Source organism: Venturia canescens, chromosome 1, assembly GCF_019457755.1.
Source record: "Venturia canescens isolate UGA chromosome 1, ASM1945775v1, whole genome shotgun sequence".
Classification (NCBI taxonomy): domain Eukaryota; kingdom Metazoa; phylum Arthropoda; class Insecta; order Hymenoptera; family Ichneumonidae; genus Venturia; species Venturia canescens.
Window position 1 is genome coordinate 32,883,252 of NC_057421.1, and position 16,826 is coordinate 32,900,077.

The 16,826-nt window shown below is 35.6% G+C and overlaps 1 long non-coding RNA gene across 1 annotated transcript; it reads left to right on the plus strand.

Annotated features, from left to right (window-relative positions):
• The first annotated feature begins 4,707 nt into the window (after window positions 1-4,707).
• LOC122416169 (uncharacterized) lies at window positions 4,708-7,688 on the plus strand. The gene is made up of 2 exons (XR_006262074.1): window positions 4,708-6,612; window positions 6,682-7,688. It is a non-coding gene; the product is annotated as an uncharacterized lncRNA (long non-coding RNA).
• The last annotated feature ends 9,138 nt before the right edge of the window (window positions 7,689-16,826 follow it).

Here is a 16,826-nt window from a genome sequence, read left to right on the forward strand (position 1 = left end):
ATTAAATTCCTTTGGTTTATTCAATTTCACTAAAGCGAAAGGTCACTCGGACCGGAAGACTGCCAAATTATTTATTCTGACAAACTCAACGGTTTATGGCTCTCCTCGCAGTTTCTCCCTTTCTCGCGATCTTTCGCAATCCAGTTTCCAGAAATATCCCCTCCGAGTCCACATCTGCAAAATTATTTCTACTCGCGGCTCGGTATTCATGAGAACACACAAAAACTCATACATTTTTTCTGTATTTCAGTGAAAATCAATGAAAGCTTGACGTCAGCATGACACCCATTCATTCCATTGTATAGCGAATTTTAAGCACGCTCGTATTCACCATGGATATATACAGGTATTGTAGAACCGAAGAATTTCGTCATGGCACATTTTGTCCACGCGAGATAATGGAATTTTCGTGTTTCTCGAAATATCGTAACATTGCCAATTGTTTTCTCAGGAAATACGTTGAATAAACACGTAAATATAGCATAAAATAGTGCCGACCATGGGATCGACTCGGTAAGCTTTCAATCTTCGGATCTTGTGTAATCTCGGGTTCGATCGAATGGGCGAAAAAAGTTCGGGTAAAAAGAGAGCGTTTTCGTGAAAAAATATGTGAGAGAGAAAAGCTTTTCCAAGTGCCATTGATAGCCAACTGGGTCATATTATACTCAACAAGTATCTGCGCACAGACTCCGCGGTGGCCAGAGAGATATGAAATACAAAAGTTTCCAACACGCGACTGAACATCGAATTCAATTTAATTTTCACTCCAGTTGCGATTGCAGCATATACAAGTTGAACACGCGGTGTACGGCCCTATTTTTCGTTGGAGTACAAGAATGCTCTAGGCATAAAGCAGGCTGCCCGGAAAAGACAAAGAAACTACTACGAGGAGGGCGTTTATAGGGTAGGCATTCGAGCCGTCGGACTTTCACTCGGAACGGGTGCAGCACAGAGCTACAAATAAACGGGTCTTTACCTATGATGGATGGAACAAAAATGTGAGGAATGGCGAAATGCGTAACGAGCGCTTTCCAAATATACACTCTAAGCTTACTACCGTTTCATGTTTGTTTGTAGAAACAATCAATAATGTATGAGAAGTTTGAGCGTTACCGAGGAAAATCAAGGGGAAAATATCAAAGTTAGTGTAGAAGTTAAAATATTTCATTGAAACGACCAAATGTTTCAGGATTCAATTATCTTCGATTGATATTCCATATTTTTTCCCCTTTTATGAGCTCCCATACACGGAGAAAACGGATTCGTTTTGTATAGTGAGTTTCAAATTATTTAGGCGCACCAATCGCAAACACCATAGTACTATTTTTTGAATTTTACAACTTTTCGTTCCTTCAATTCTAAACAGCTTTATGGGGCAGCATACTAAATTCTACGATAAATACACGAACATATACCGAATACGTGTGACATTGTAGCATACGTATAGTATTTTTTTCAGCCCGAGTATACTTTACAATATAAACATTTGAAGTGACTGAAATAAAATTTTTGACTATGCTGCTCATAGAGAAAAAGACTCTGGAGTCTTTTGAATAAAATTTATGTGCTATTACTGTGCTTCGAATAAATGCTGCAATCCAGTACGTATATATATTAGGTTGGTCCTTATTTTGGGTTGAAATTTTTTTTTTCAAATTCAACCCCCAGTTTAACTCCAAATGAATTTAAAAAAATATGTGAAAAGCTGCGGCCTGCGAGTTGACGGGAAGGGGCGCCGGTAAGCACGATTTGATCAAGAAAAAGCAATTATTCGTGTTACAGTGACGTTTTTTTTCATGTGCAAGTAGTTTTTTTGCACAAACTATTTAGTTACTCCTGTGGCGATGCAAGGTTATCGAAATCATCAACCAAATACGTCAGAAATCAAGAATTTATCAAAACCACAAGATGAGAGGTGTTAAGATTTTAAAGCTAAACTGATTAGCTAATCACATGTATGAGTGCATGATTTTTTTTTCCGTGAAATTTCGTTCACAATAATATCTTTGCAGGAAAATGAAAATTTCAATAGAAGAGAAAGACAATGAGTGTACAGTAAGTTAAGCTTTTTTTCGCTTTAAGGCTATTTCGTTTTCAATTATGCTTCGATACTTCAGTTACTTTCTATCTTTTTCCACTCACCTGGATGTAACAAAATGGTAATTGTATGAAATTTTAGTCATAAAAAATGGAAAACTAGCATTTATGGGAAGTTTGATTCAACGATTATCAAAAATCTGAGCGATTTAGTTTATGAGACTTTTTTTGTAATAAATTGAATTTCCTACAAGTTCGTCATTCGCATTTTTTCCATAAATCCAGTCACTTATAAAATAACGTCGAAAAAATGAGAATTTTTCGCAAAAATCAGATTTAGTAACCGGTATGATTTTACAGGTGCAGATTACAGCTGCGTCATCATCGGCACTTTTGTAGAGCATTCAATTCTGAGTAAATCGCGCCTTGATGCAATGTGATATCGTACAATGCCGCTGAAATATAGATATTTAAAAACATGAAATTAAAGTTTACGTGTATTTTAAATGGGAAATCTTTTCACGCTCTGGGAAAGTATTTCGAATCAATATTGAGGGCTCACATTTTTAGGGAATTATTTTTTGGATATTTCAAACAAAATTTCGCATGGGGAACGAAAAAAAAACCACCATAATATATAAATATATGTATATATTTTTTTATTGTTAAGGACAATATTTTGAATCAAGCTGAAGTGCTGTGACTGCTTCCAAGGCAAGTAAAACAAGGTAATCAAATATGTAGCAAACACAAATTTAGTCGGAATTAAGGAAGTTGAGGCATTAGAATGAAAATGATGTCACCGCTTTTAAACCGATTGCATCTTATAAAGTGAAGTGTAAAAAAAAATCAGTTAAATTTTCAGACAGTTTAGGAGCGTCGTTGCTGAGAAAAATCAATAACAATTTGGGCCAAATAACATGTAATCTTATGGAAGTCAAGACACATTCGGTGATATCTCCGTTAAAAATGATGCTAAAAATATGAAATTTTTTGGGCAACATGAGCAAGGCTTGCCGAATAATGTCAATTTTTTTCAAATTTATTAGGAGATTTGCTGAGATTATATTAATAATAATCTGTTTTCCGTGCAGTTTTTTGAGGCTAGGATCGTCACTGTTCGTGTTTTCGACTGAGCTTTCACCAGTTTTTCGTCTTTTTTTCCCCAACTTTTCTTTAAAGTGTATGCAACATTGCCAAACTGTAAACTGGCCTAACTTTTGAAAGGTACAGGTCATCACTTTTGGGTAAAAAAATGACTGTACAGCCTCAACTTCCTTAAAATGAAGATAGAGCTTGCCGGCACCCCTTCTCGTCAACTTACAGGCCGCAGCTTTTTCACATCTTTTTTTTATTCATTTAGAGTCGAATTGGGGGTTGAATTTGAAAAAAAAATTCAACCCAAAATAAGGACCACTCTAATTATATTCCTAGTACTTTCTTCTAGAATTTTCGGCCTCGTTTGCTCCGTGTATCGTTTATCACTCGCATCTCACCGTGTCTTCAGGTATGTTAACGCGCTGATACGGTAATGTGTGATTTTGAAGAGTTCTTCGGCCTCATTAGCGAAACGCCATCGCTGGGTTTCCGAGGCAATTTTCATCATCGAATGAACTCTAAAAGGTCCTTTTGGTCTATCGCTGTAGAATCGATTTTTTATCGGACCAACGAACAGCGAAACGAGCGCCGTTGAAGCGCTTCTTATCCGATGTGTCTGATCCGTGTACGGTTAAGTGGTTGGAAAGCAATATTAAAAAAAAAAAAAAAAATAAAAATTGTCAGGGAAAAACGCAGTATTCGCTTATTTCATGACGAGAAAAAAGGGTTAAACTGTGCAAAGAACTTGTATAGTCGTAGTATGTGATGAGGGTGGTTTGTAATAATAAGCGTTTGACCCTCCGCGAGTGCAGACTTCCGGCCTTATCATGCGCTACGCATACGCAGTCAGTTTGACCCCACACGAAGAAAACAGATTCGTTTTGTGTATGAAGAAGGCAACATTTTTTTTCCTTTATCGTTAAAAACATTTAGGCACTAATTGCAAGCAGTCTAGCATTTTTCGAATTTTTCCCTTTTTCGTCACTTCAATTCCAAACAGCTCGCTAGGCAGACAGGAAAAAGTAATGCGCGTGAAAACTATATTTTGTTTTTATTCGAGTGTTATTCACCATGTCGGACTATAACGGATTGTAAATCATAAATTTTGTTAGCATAGTAAATTCTATGATATATACGCGAATATAGACCGAATACTTGTGTGGTTTCACCGTACGCATACTTTCGTATTCATGGTTGCTAGAGCGTACTTTACACTATGAATATTTGAAGTAACTAAACACATTCTTTACTATGCTTATAGTGAAAAACACTTGCGAGTCTTTTGAATAAAAGGTATGGGTGTTGACATTTTTCAATATGGTGGATAGAAGAATTCTTATTACTGCTGTTCCAATTAACGCTGTAATCCAGGACACTGTTCCTAATATTACTAAATTCCAGTGCTTCTCTCTAACAGTGCTATAAGCCTTTTCATGCTACAAGCCTTTCTGCCTTTCGAATTGATTGTGTGAAAAGATTTTTGAAAAAAAAAATGTCAACTTATAATATTCTCCGAAATGCTATAATTAATTAATTATTGAAGAAACAAATTTTGAAAATTTTCGAAAACAATTGGAAACGCTATCGCTCCGGTAATAAAGAGTCTCTGGCAGCAACTCGTCATAACATAAATGTACTTGTCTCAGAGTCGCTGCCGCGACTCTAGATATTGAACATTTTAGATCCATTTGGAAGTAGAATTTTTTCACTCTAACGCCTCACGAAATATTTCGTTCTAGAATCATATTTTCGAATGATCAGGCCAGAACTGTTTTTTAATCAATGAGAGTGTCTCGAGATTGTAGATTTTCGGGACGTATCTTTTTCATTGGTAATCCAATAACGAAAACCTATTTTTCATCTGGTTTTCTCACTCCTAGAGATACAAAGTCGTTCAAAGGTGCAAAATCATCGAACGTAATGTCAAACTCCGTAATTATCTTTTTATTTTTTAAAATGCTCCAGCATTGAATCAACGAGATTTCGTCTCTACAAAATTTTTACTTTGATATTAACGAAACGCTTTACTTGCCAGCTCATAAATGGTATTATCCGTTAGACAATCGGCTAGTATTTTGCAGTAGCAAAAAGTCGTTGAAGACCTGAGCCATGTTAGAACACGTAATTGGCAATGAAAAAATTTGATAAAATTCCCGAACACTCTTCAACACTTCTACTTCAAGGGGACGCTATGGAAATTGCAAAAAAAGTTTAACAAATTCTTCATTTTTCGTCATAAATATACCCACTTCTCATAGATGCAAACATTCATGTTTTTTTTTTTTTTTTTTTTTTTTTTTCAATTAATAATTCGAATCTATATGTATAATTTGAAAACTGAGTAAATGATCAAGTAAAGGAAATGAATTCTCAGTGAAAGGCGAGTATTGATCGCGCGGAGCGAACGTTTTTCGCATTACGTATTAAAGAACCGGAAACAAAAGTCAGCGGACTAAGTTCTTTCTGAGTGACGCTCGTAAACTCTGATAAACGCACGAAAAAATAATAAAAGTTTAGAAAATTATTATTGAGTAGCATATAATCTACCGTCAGCAAGTTTACCCGTGATTTTCCGGTCGAAGAGCATAGTGAAAACGGGAATAGGAGAGATGGAGTAAGCGACGATGAAGTAGTTAATAGAATATCCAGCGATGTAACGGATGACGTATCGAGCGAAGATGAAACGGAAATTCTAATGAGGGATGCGTCACAGGAACAATGGGTTTCATTGTTGGGCGCTCGTGGGAGGTTCGCAACTGTTTTGAGGAGAACAAAAACTCTTACGCCTGGTTAATCCAGCTGAAACATACAAGAAAATATATGAATCTCGAAAGCGTATGTAACTGCCTGAAAACATATCAACCTCCCAACGTTATAAGCTACATCGAATTTTTCGTTTTGCAAAGGATCCTATTTCCCGAACGCGTATAAGGGTTTTTTTTTAGAGCATTGTCGGGTTGGTCTGAATTTTCGTGAATGTAAATGTGTGATGTCAATTATTACTCTCGGAGATAAATGGAATATGCCCGGCTCCTAATTGATTGTGTAAATACAACAACATTTTTTGATATTCCACAGCGAAATTAGACAATTTTTAGAGTAGTATTTTCGATATACTTTTAGAATAGTATTTTCGAGTGCTCGGTGAACACGGTCCTATTTTTCCAAAAATATGCAATTGTTATATCGTTCACTTTATTGCTTAAGCTAATCCGTGCATTATTAAATAATATTCGAATTCACGAGAGAAATATTTCGAATAGATTCAAGGCGATACGATAGCAAGCGAATCATCCTCCATAGGCATATTTGTAAACGCTACGTTTGATAGTTTTGCCGATAAATCATGTATTAATAAACTTCGTATGAATTCAATTGTGTTTTCATGCATTCACTCATGACCATGCGCGATTGCTGGATATTCCTGAAACGCGTGTTCGATGCCCCAGTTATTAACACGGGAGGTATATAATCAAAGTAAGCTCGGCTTTCCATTGTTTCCATTTGGTTGTACTTCGTTTTATAGAAACCAATCGTTTTTTGCAGGTCGGCCTTATCTCTCGGGGTGCACGTTTATTTGCTCGAACACAAAGTTATTTCTAGACAATAGTCAAACGGCGCTCTCTTGTTTCTCTCCATTTTAGCCTTTCAGTGGCGTAGACTACGGGGGCGCATATCTCGTCGCGTCGTCGCATTGATCCAAGGAGTGTCAATTTCTTTTCACGTAGCTGAAAAAGTTCCGAAATGAGATGTAATCTACCTGGCTTGTAAAACGCTGTAAAAATTGATGAAAATTTTCTTCATAACCAATATCTATTTCATTTTAATACAAGATTTATTCATATTTGAATACAATGTAACAGATTTTTTTTTATGTAAACGAAGGAACCTCCATTGCCCTCACTTAATATATTTTGGTATTCGTATGAATTTGTGTTAAATTAAGTTTATGAACGAACTGAGCGGAATAATATGCGATTGAATTTTCAGGTTTTTCAAAATGTTGGAAAAATTTGATCTCAAATTATTTGAGATAGGGAAGAGGATCTTTTCGTAAGAGTAATTTTAAATGAGGATTACTAGATCATCTTTTAAAACGGTTAATGACTTATCATCATGGTTCCATTCTATGTTGATAATTCAACTCAATTTCGAACGATCTGAATGAAGAACGTACAATTGCTTCTGGAGATTTTTCTTTATTATAATCTTTAATTTATCTAAACAATAACTATGAGCGACGTTAGCTTACGAAATTTTGCACATTTGGCTGATTCATTTTTTCAAAGGATATTGATAATGAGGTGGCCTTGGAGGTAGGAATCCTGTGACATCATATGTAGATTCATGATGAATCCTTGCAACTCTCGGATCATCAGATCTCATAACTGTGAACAGAACATTAAAAAAATCATTTATGGCAAAAAACAAGTTTCGTTTCAGGTCTCCTAACGTTTTTCTTATACTTGTTTTTTTTTTCAACAAGACCCCTAGTTACTGGATTGTACAGATGTATTTTGCATTGAATTATAATATTTCTGCAAGCAAATGAACTCTATTGTTTTCTTTTTTATTGAATACTCAAACATTTGTAACTTTCAGTTTCATATACTATTTTTTAACTTGGAAGCACACACTTTTCTACGATGTCATAAAAATAGGGCAGAGTCTAGTGTACTTTAGCATATTTGGTGCTTTAGCAACTGTGTTACTTATACTTTGAATTGTTATTACAAAAATTGAAAAAATATAAATAAAAACAAAAATAAAAATATTGAAAAAGTTTTGAAGTCCCCTGCCGTGCGGAAGCTTGAAATTATCATGATTTGATAGAAGTATATAAACGAGATCGGTTGCACAACTGCTGCTAGTTAAAATGCATTCATGAAATTAACGGATTTCATTGCTATTGTATCACAAAATTATTCTACTGATCATAATAGCTCATATGAAAGTTAATGACTCTCGTAATATTCATCACTAAATTTTGAACAACTTACAAGAATGGAAAAAAGTTCAAGAACAAATGTGTTATATCTTATAATATTAACTCCATCTTTCTATCGCTACATCACCGAAACTAAACTTAAAATCCTACCAAGTTTCTCTTTCATTAAGAATTATCTTAAAAACATCTAAAGAAAAGATTCCATATTACTTTCATGAATAGAAAATTGTCAATTGTTGTGAATTGAGATTTGGAATCTCAATTTAAAATACTGGTTCTTTTTTAAATGGGCATGCCATATAAAATTTTATAAATCTATTATACAAATGTTTCAAAGAAACAAATCATTTGATATAGTATCAGGAAAAATCATAATTTTTAAAAAAATCCAAATTTTGGCCAATTGTGCTTTGAGAAATGCTTTTCATATAAAAATGACTGAATTTTGAATCATTTGACGTTGCTGGATGTTACATATTGTTAGCTCGAAGCTTACATAACCTCTAAAGTGATAATGAAAAAGAAAATATCAATGCTCCGAGAGCGGAATTTTTCGTACCTGTATAATTAATTCGATATTTTTCAGCCAGTAATTCAGTGTCCCTTTCAACCCATTTATAAACCAAGACACCAATGATCAACGGAGTTGTTACGCAGTGACATGCCATTACTATAGGTATTTCTATCCATCCTCTTTTCCATTGGGAAGTCACCCATGAGCCTGTAAGTTTGTTTTGTTACGTTACTTTGAAAAATTACGTTCTTTAAATGCGTGAATAAGTGTTCATACCGAATCGTGTTATCGCTGCCATCGTCGCACGTAAGTTTTTGCACCTCGAAGGAGAGTCAATACGGGCAAAACTTCGAACTCCGAATTCCGAATTAGACTGCTGGCTCTGGCTGCTGGCTTAGCCCAGAGACGAGAAATCTTCGGAGTTTTGTTGATTTTCATATTACAACCTACTCACCTTTGGTCGGAGCGGTAGATTCATGCGTAAATCAGTCGCTAAAACAGTTTACGACTGTGTACGGCCGATTTTCAGTTCTCCACTGCCAATGATTTAGTTCCTCCAAATTGATGAGTGAATTGATTTTTTTTTTAAGTCATTTGGAGGTTGTCCAGTGATGAATGGTGACGTATTTATATTGTTGACGCATAGTATTTTGTTTGCCTTTGTTGAACGATATATTATTATATCATGTTTCGTTGTTATATTGTGGATTTGTTTTAAATAAATCAGTTATACGGCTTTTGTTCAACGATTTGAACGAACGATTTTGTCGAAGGATAACTTGTGAGCGTGTCGTGATAGATCAAATTATCGACAAATTTATAATAAACTTTTTGATTTAGCAGTATACAGTGCAATATTATTGTTCGACACTTTTATGACCGAAAGTTCGTTCGTTGCGAAAATTAGCCGCCGCCGTTTTTATATAGGCTGAAAAGAACACGCTGCCACTGTAAGACAGTTGATCAATAATAAAAGTATTACTTTCATTTCGTTTAGAAGTTCAAAAACTGAAATTGCGGCACATTCACAAATTGCACCGTAATTCGCAGTTATGTCATAAAAATCAAGTTCCTCAAATATTACCGCGTAACAACTTACCAAATGGAAAAACTTGATTAGAAAAATAAATTTAATTTTGCTAGTGGATAACTACCATGGTAATTGTGCTCCTTTTTTTAAACGAGTTTTTATATTTAATGAGATGTTATACGCTAGTATTTGATAATTGTAGAAATGTTATAGGATTCAATTTTTTAGGTATAAAATGAATTTTGATAGAGATGTTTCGAGAAAAGATGTAAATGTACCGAAATTGCACCCGCTTTCCGTGACCAAGTGTACGATCTGCCCGATAGACGACGCTCATGGCCAGCCGTTCGCTGCCATGCCGCCTGGGCAATATGGCCGCGGGTTCGCAAGAGAATGTTAATTTGTGACAAGTGATCGAAATCTACATGTTTTGTTCTTTTATTTTTATTTTTTCAAACGTCTGTCAATTGGTGCATACCGCTAGGATTCGAGGTGTTTTAAAGATTCCCAGTTACCCTGGGCTGGGGCCCAACTTATTATCGGTGAGTTTTTGTATAAATAAAGAGTTAAAACCATCGATCAACGGTGCATTAATTTACGTTGATGCGTGTATCTATGCAAATCACGCGACGTTCTCATATCCATTGCTGTCCACTGTTTTTTCCGTCTATCACAATCGATATCCTGCTTGTTTTTTCGATTCGTTGAATCCTTCATGTTATTTTTTGCTACAAATGTTTGTAAAAGATTTCATCTAGAATAAAAATTGTTTTGATGAAATTGCATCGAAACGAGTATATGAGCTAGTTTTTTTCGTACTATTTGTAAATGTTCACGTCATTATTTCGTGGCTTGTTAACTGATACAAAATATTTTTTCGTACATTGTTTAATACGTTGTTTGTACTATTATTATTCCACATTGTTGTAATCTTTTTAAATGTGCGGCTTTTTTTTTTAATGACATTTTCTCGTCACCGTGTTGAATGTTTACGCATTTTAAAGGGTTAAGTCTCGCTATTCACGTAGCACGTTAAATATTATTCTGTACACAGAAGGCCTGTGTTTTTGTATGAGTTTGCAGCATCCAACGGAAGAAGGCGCCACCAGGTTTACTTTTCGACGCTCGAACTTGTTTGTTTTGATCGTTGCTTTTCATATCTGTTTTTTTTTTTCATTGTGAAAAATCGACGCTCATTACCTGATCGAGAACGCATTCGCAAATTCGATTTTTATGCTTATGAAATTCATATTTAATTGTAAAATCAATTCATTGAATTATCTTTACTTTCGAAATGAGACTGTAGCATGCGAGAAAGTGAAAAGGACGAATCTACAATCAAACAATTTATTCCTGAGCCCATTCACGGTCTGGAATAATTTTAAGTGCACTTCGAGCATTTGATCCTGTGAATATTCAACATTTTTTTATCATCTTATAGTTTTTTTGCAAGTACGTAGGTACACTTTGAATGTTGCTGTTGAAGAAAATGAGGGACAGTCTACGAAACTACTCGGTCGAAAAACTCAAAAAATGAATTCAACCGTCCGACTCTTATTGTTTTCAGCTACAGATTTTTTCACTTATTTCAGTGAGTATTGTTTACAAAAAAAAAAAAAAATATCGGCTTGATTATTAAATCATTTTCTGCAACTTTTTCATCCGTCTATTCATCGTTCCGCATTACGTTTTGTAAATATATTCACATTTCTTGGGAATATTATTTTATGACGAAATTGTGCTTCGAAGAGTTGAAGCGGAACGAATTTTGTCTTAATTTCGAAAATCACGAGCTCAACTTGACGAATTGATTTTAATTAATGTAATTTAACCAACGAAACGAAGAATTTTGACGATAAGTGTTGGTCGGAAAAATAACTAAAAATTAAAATGTGAACAAAATTACGATCGTGCCTCAATTTATTGTCGTAAGATTTATAAATTCGTGATTTTTCAGACTTCGAACAGAAAAGAAAAAGAGTTTCGTTTTGAATGTTGAAGTTCCTTCAGCAAGGCTTCATCATTGTATTGAAACCATGAACTTGAGTCAGGCGCTAGATGAATATAAATTCTGAATTGAAAAAGAGAAGAAAATCAACGACGCTGAAGTTTCCAACGTTGGAGTCCAACGAAATGAACGAAAAAAACGTTTTTAATTCACCAATTGTTTATTTCACGAATCGTTGGTGCAGCTTGAAAAACTACGAATCGCAAATTTGGCAGGGAACAAAATAGGAGAATTACTGGAATTATTGGAGAGTTTTTTTCGATCATTTCGTTGGACTCCAACGTTGGAAACTTCAGCGTCATAGAAAATCAACGAACGTATAAACGTAGAAAATTTTTTGCGATCATTTGGTCCGAAAAACAAAAAAATACAGCAGCGTTTTATTATTTATTTCGGATCACGATTTCAGGGGCCCCATCTGGCGATCGAAATAAAATTCGCTCCCATGCGGAGCTCGTCGATCGCTGAATGCTTTGCGAGCCAAGAAAATAATATTTAACGCATCTGTCATTAAATTTTATCGCTTACAGACAGTTTATACAAAGCTTCGTAAATATATGTATACATGGAGCGTGTCAGTCGCAGTCTTAATTCACCGATCAATACATATACTAGGCGTGCGGTCAACAGACTCGAGTAGTTACACCTCCGGAATTGCTAATCGACAGCGAGCCAGACGTCATTGCGTTTTGCGATTAGCATCGCGAGCTCGCGGAGAATGCGTCGCGAAAAATATTTGAGAGTCTGCTTCTACCTTGTTGCACGGGCAACGAAATTCATCGTGGAGACACGGGGCACCAATGACGCCCACGGTATTGGGAACGAGAAGTGAAGCAAGTATCGTGATCGCGATCCACGCCGTGATAAAACCTGATCAATTAATATATCAACGTGGCTCATCTCATTTTTTGCGCAGCATTTCAATTGTCTTCACATCTGTCTTCCGTTTTGTTCGTCTTCTTCTTCTTCTTCTTCAAGTTAAATTTCGTCTGAGATATATTGACGAAAACGGAGGTGAACTGTGAGTAGTAATTAGAGACGGCAGTGAAGACAGAAAAGTTGAAAAATTTTCATCGTATTTATTGATACTGAAACGATTTCTTGGGTTCAATCAAGCGTTCATAAATTTTAACATTTCACCCAATATTCGAGCATTCTCTACGACCCTCTTACAGCGTATGTGTAGAAATTTTCCACGAGCTTTGTAGACAGTGTTTGAGGGTCGTGAACGGCAAAGAAAAGAAATGCTTCGGCATGAAAAATGCAAACGGCGCGTTATATATTTAGCATTTTATTCTTTTATGATTCTCGTTTAGATTTATGGGGTGATGGAGCTAAAAATTGGCCGTTTTTTTATGACACTGAAGTTTGTAAGGTTGAACTCCAACGGAACGGTTGAACAAAGTTTAGTTTTTACCTTTTTTATTCCGTGAATCACACTCAGACAAGATAAAGAAGGAGATATTGTAAAGTTTGAAGAAAAAAACCGGCCGGAAAACACTGTTATTTAAAAAAATTCTATGGGCTTTTCGACTTTCCTTTGCAGTGAGCTTTTCTTTGATTAGAAAAAAGAAACATGTGATTATCGATGAGAGAGGTTTAGGAACCCTCTTAAGGAGGGTGGCTACATTCGTCAAAATGATAAGAAATTGATCAAATTTGGTGATAATGTTCTTCAACATCAAGTGCGAAGACATAATTTTTTTCAAAATTTTCTTCTCCTTAGTTATCGAGTAATTACGCATTAAAGCAGATTTCTTATGCCCGGAATGAAACACTATGCTTATACATGTGAACTTTAGTGATCAATTACTCGATAATTGTACAGAAGAAAAATCTTAAAAAATTTGTATTGTCAAATTTGGCACTAAAGAATGTGTTCACCAAATTTTATTAAGGAGTTTCGGTACAGGCGATACAATGTTGCCATGCTAAACCATGCTAAAAACATAAAAAATTTCAAAAAGTTCAGAATTTTATAAAATTTGGTGAACATATTCTTTCGTGCCAAATTTGACAATACAAAATTTTTAAGATTTTTCTTGTACACAGTTATCCAGTAATTGATCACTAAAGTTCACGTGTACAAACATAGCGTTTCCATATATATAGGTATACATTCCGGGCATAAGAAATCTGCTTTAATGCGTAATTACTCGATAACTAGGTAGAAGAGAATTTTGAAAAAAATTGTCTTTTCGCAATTGATGTTGAAGAATATTATCACCAAATTTGATGAATTTCTTACGATGCTGAAGTTTGCAACGTTGGAGTCCAACGAAACGAACGAAAAAAACATTTGTCATTCACCAATTTTTTATTTCACGAGAATCATTGATGCGTACTGAGTAACTACGAATTGTAAATGAGGCAGCCAGCAGAATTGGACAATTACTGGAACTGTTGGAGAGTTTTTTCGAATCACTTCGTTGGACTCCAACGTTGCAAACTTCAGTGTCATAATTTCTTAATATTTAGACTTCTGTATCGAAACTCCTTAAATTCTTATCATTTTGAAATTTTTAATGTATTTAACATGGTTTAGCATGGCAACATTGTATCGTCGCTATCCACCCTTCTTAAGAAGATGTTTGGTAATTTTCATTATTTTTATTGCACAGATCGGTTAGGAGAGTCCATAAGGGGTCCCGAAAAAAATTTCTAAAAAAGAAATGAGACCCCCTTTTCCCTGGGGATGAAAATTTTGAATTCTAACCCGGGTTGTTTGGGGACTCTCATCTTTTTTATTTCATAGATCGGTTGGTGGAGTCCAAGAGGGGTCCGGAAAGAAAATTTGAACTAAAAAACGTAGCGGAAGTCCCTCTTCTCTCGGGGCGAGGGGTGAAGATTTTGTCGAATTTTTTATTTCGGGGGTCGTTTGGGATTTGAGATTTAAGTTTTCTTCCTCATATTTGTGTTATTTCCTAGACTTTATTTCAAATTTTTATACATACCATTTTTCTCATAGCCGTCACCTTCCTCTTCCAAAATGTTGCGTTTTTTGTTTGAAGCACAGTTTCTGGAATAGAAAGTACTTTTCATTGGTGGAGATTTTTGAATACTTTTAAAAGTCATCGAGCTCACGTGACCAACTCAAAATCGATGGTGGCGCCGCGGCGAAGAACAGAAACACCTAATTAGACATTATAAACGTTAATAGTATACATTTTTTCCAGTATCGGTTCGTCATTATGTTGTCCTTGAAGTAATCTATAGTTCAGTATACAAAAATGGGTGATTATCATTTCATGTTTATCCTGCGGTTGGCAAGTATTGGATTATGGAAGCAGGTTTCGAAAGAAACTGTACAACGTTTAAGCAGAGCAACTATATATTTTATTCAGTAAACTTTACTGTAGTAAATATATTTCGTTAAGGAAATTGCAATGATTATTGTTTGGTCATTAAATCGACAAAGTATTGTTATATAATGCAACAGCGTTGGTGCTTAAAGAGGAATCAAATTAATACGCGTAGCCAGGCCCGACTCTGAGGATAATCAAACGAGCCCCCGGCCCGAGATGTGCACCCTTGAGAGGACCGTCGAGAGCTGCATCTAACAACAAAGTGCCTCATGTGTCGACCTCTTTCTTGATCTGTATATTCGTTTTATAAACAAACTTATAGGACTGCGAGCACGCTCTCATGTGTATTGTTTAATATCAAGTTTTATTACTATGCTGATGGATTATTTTTGCTCATATTTCAATAGCGAGCACCCGCTATATAGCTGATAGGGCTCCGGGTCTACCGGCATCCGGGTGGCCGTTTGCGACCGAATCCAGACCGTATTGACTGTGGGTGGGAGCTGTCGTGGCATGGACCACTGTTGTAAATACCGTAGTGGCACTTGATCCTGCAACAATTGCTGGTAGGACATTTGCTGGTGTAAAAAATTCTGCTGCATATGCTGTTGTGGCCACTGTTGATGCAGGATTTTTTGCGGCAGCAAGTGTTGCGGCAATTACTGGTTCATTTGCGATTGCGGTCCTGGTGTCTTGTTTCTAGCTCTTTACGCCAAAAGCTCTAGAGTTTTTCAGCTTCTAGAGCTCCTTTCCCGCTGCAGATTGTGCATGGATTTTCTGGCCGGAGGCTTCATTTCTTGACATATCCTTTTTTGGTGGAAATTTTTTTTTGTTGCAAGACGTATAAATGGCAAAATCTTTCAGTGGTTTTTAAAAAATAAACGCTGTCGGGCGTAGAAAATGCTTTATGACAATCACCGATGGGAATTTCAATACAGTTATGGAAATGGAATATCATGTGAGAAGAAAATGTCAAAATTGGAATTCAATGACAAATTAATCCTAGAAGTTATTTGAGGTATATAAACATTAGATTGCATTTCATCATCGAATATTCGATGATTATTAGGATCGAGAACACAGCGAAAGATGACTTCCCCAACTTTTTTATTGTTCGAACTTTATTCGCCATCCTTTTCGAACTCCTCTGGTCAATTTACGCAATAAAAAGATGAGGATCCTCAATCGATCTGGATTGATAAATTCATCCAAATTTAAATCCCCGGGAAAGGTTACTTTCGGCAACAGGATTTCATTGAAAACTTTCTAAATCTTCTTATCGATAACAATTTTCAGATCTTTCCATCAAATGGTTTGTCTGTGAGAGCCGTTTAAAAATTGCGTGACGTCATAAAACCGGCATATTCGCGTATATAAGAGTAGCGGCAGGGCTCGCGCTGGCTTTTCTTTTGCGCTGCAATTTTTCCTTTTAATTCTTGACGTCGAGCCGCTATCGCGTCTTTTGATTACATTTTTCTTTTTTACAGTCAAAGGAAAACTCACTGCAAAAAGAATGTCGAAAGTTCATAGAATTTTTCAAAATTTACCCCCTCAAAAACTGCTTTCGGCCGGTTTTTTACGTCAAACTTCGGAACATCTTCTTTTTTGCTTCCTCATAGAGGAAGCTATGTGATGATGAAAATTTTTTTTTTCCAACTTTCAATGTCAATGTGCTCAAAATGTCCCAAAACATCGAAAAATCATACCTAAAAAGAATGTCCGGGTGTGTGTGTGTCTGTGTGTTTGTGGGTTTCAAAAAATCGTTTAACCGCTTTAATTTTTGGAAATTTTTTTTTTAAGATACAGTTTATGAGTCTGTGCTTCCTCTGTACTGTCCAGCAAAGTTGTCGGAATTATTTAATTTAAATGTAGTAAATAGAAAAACG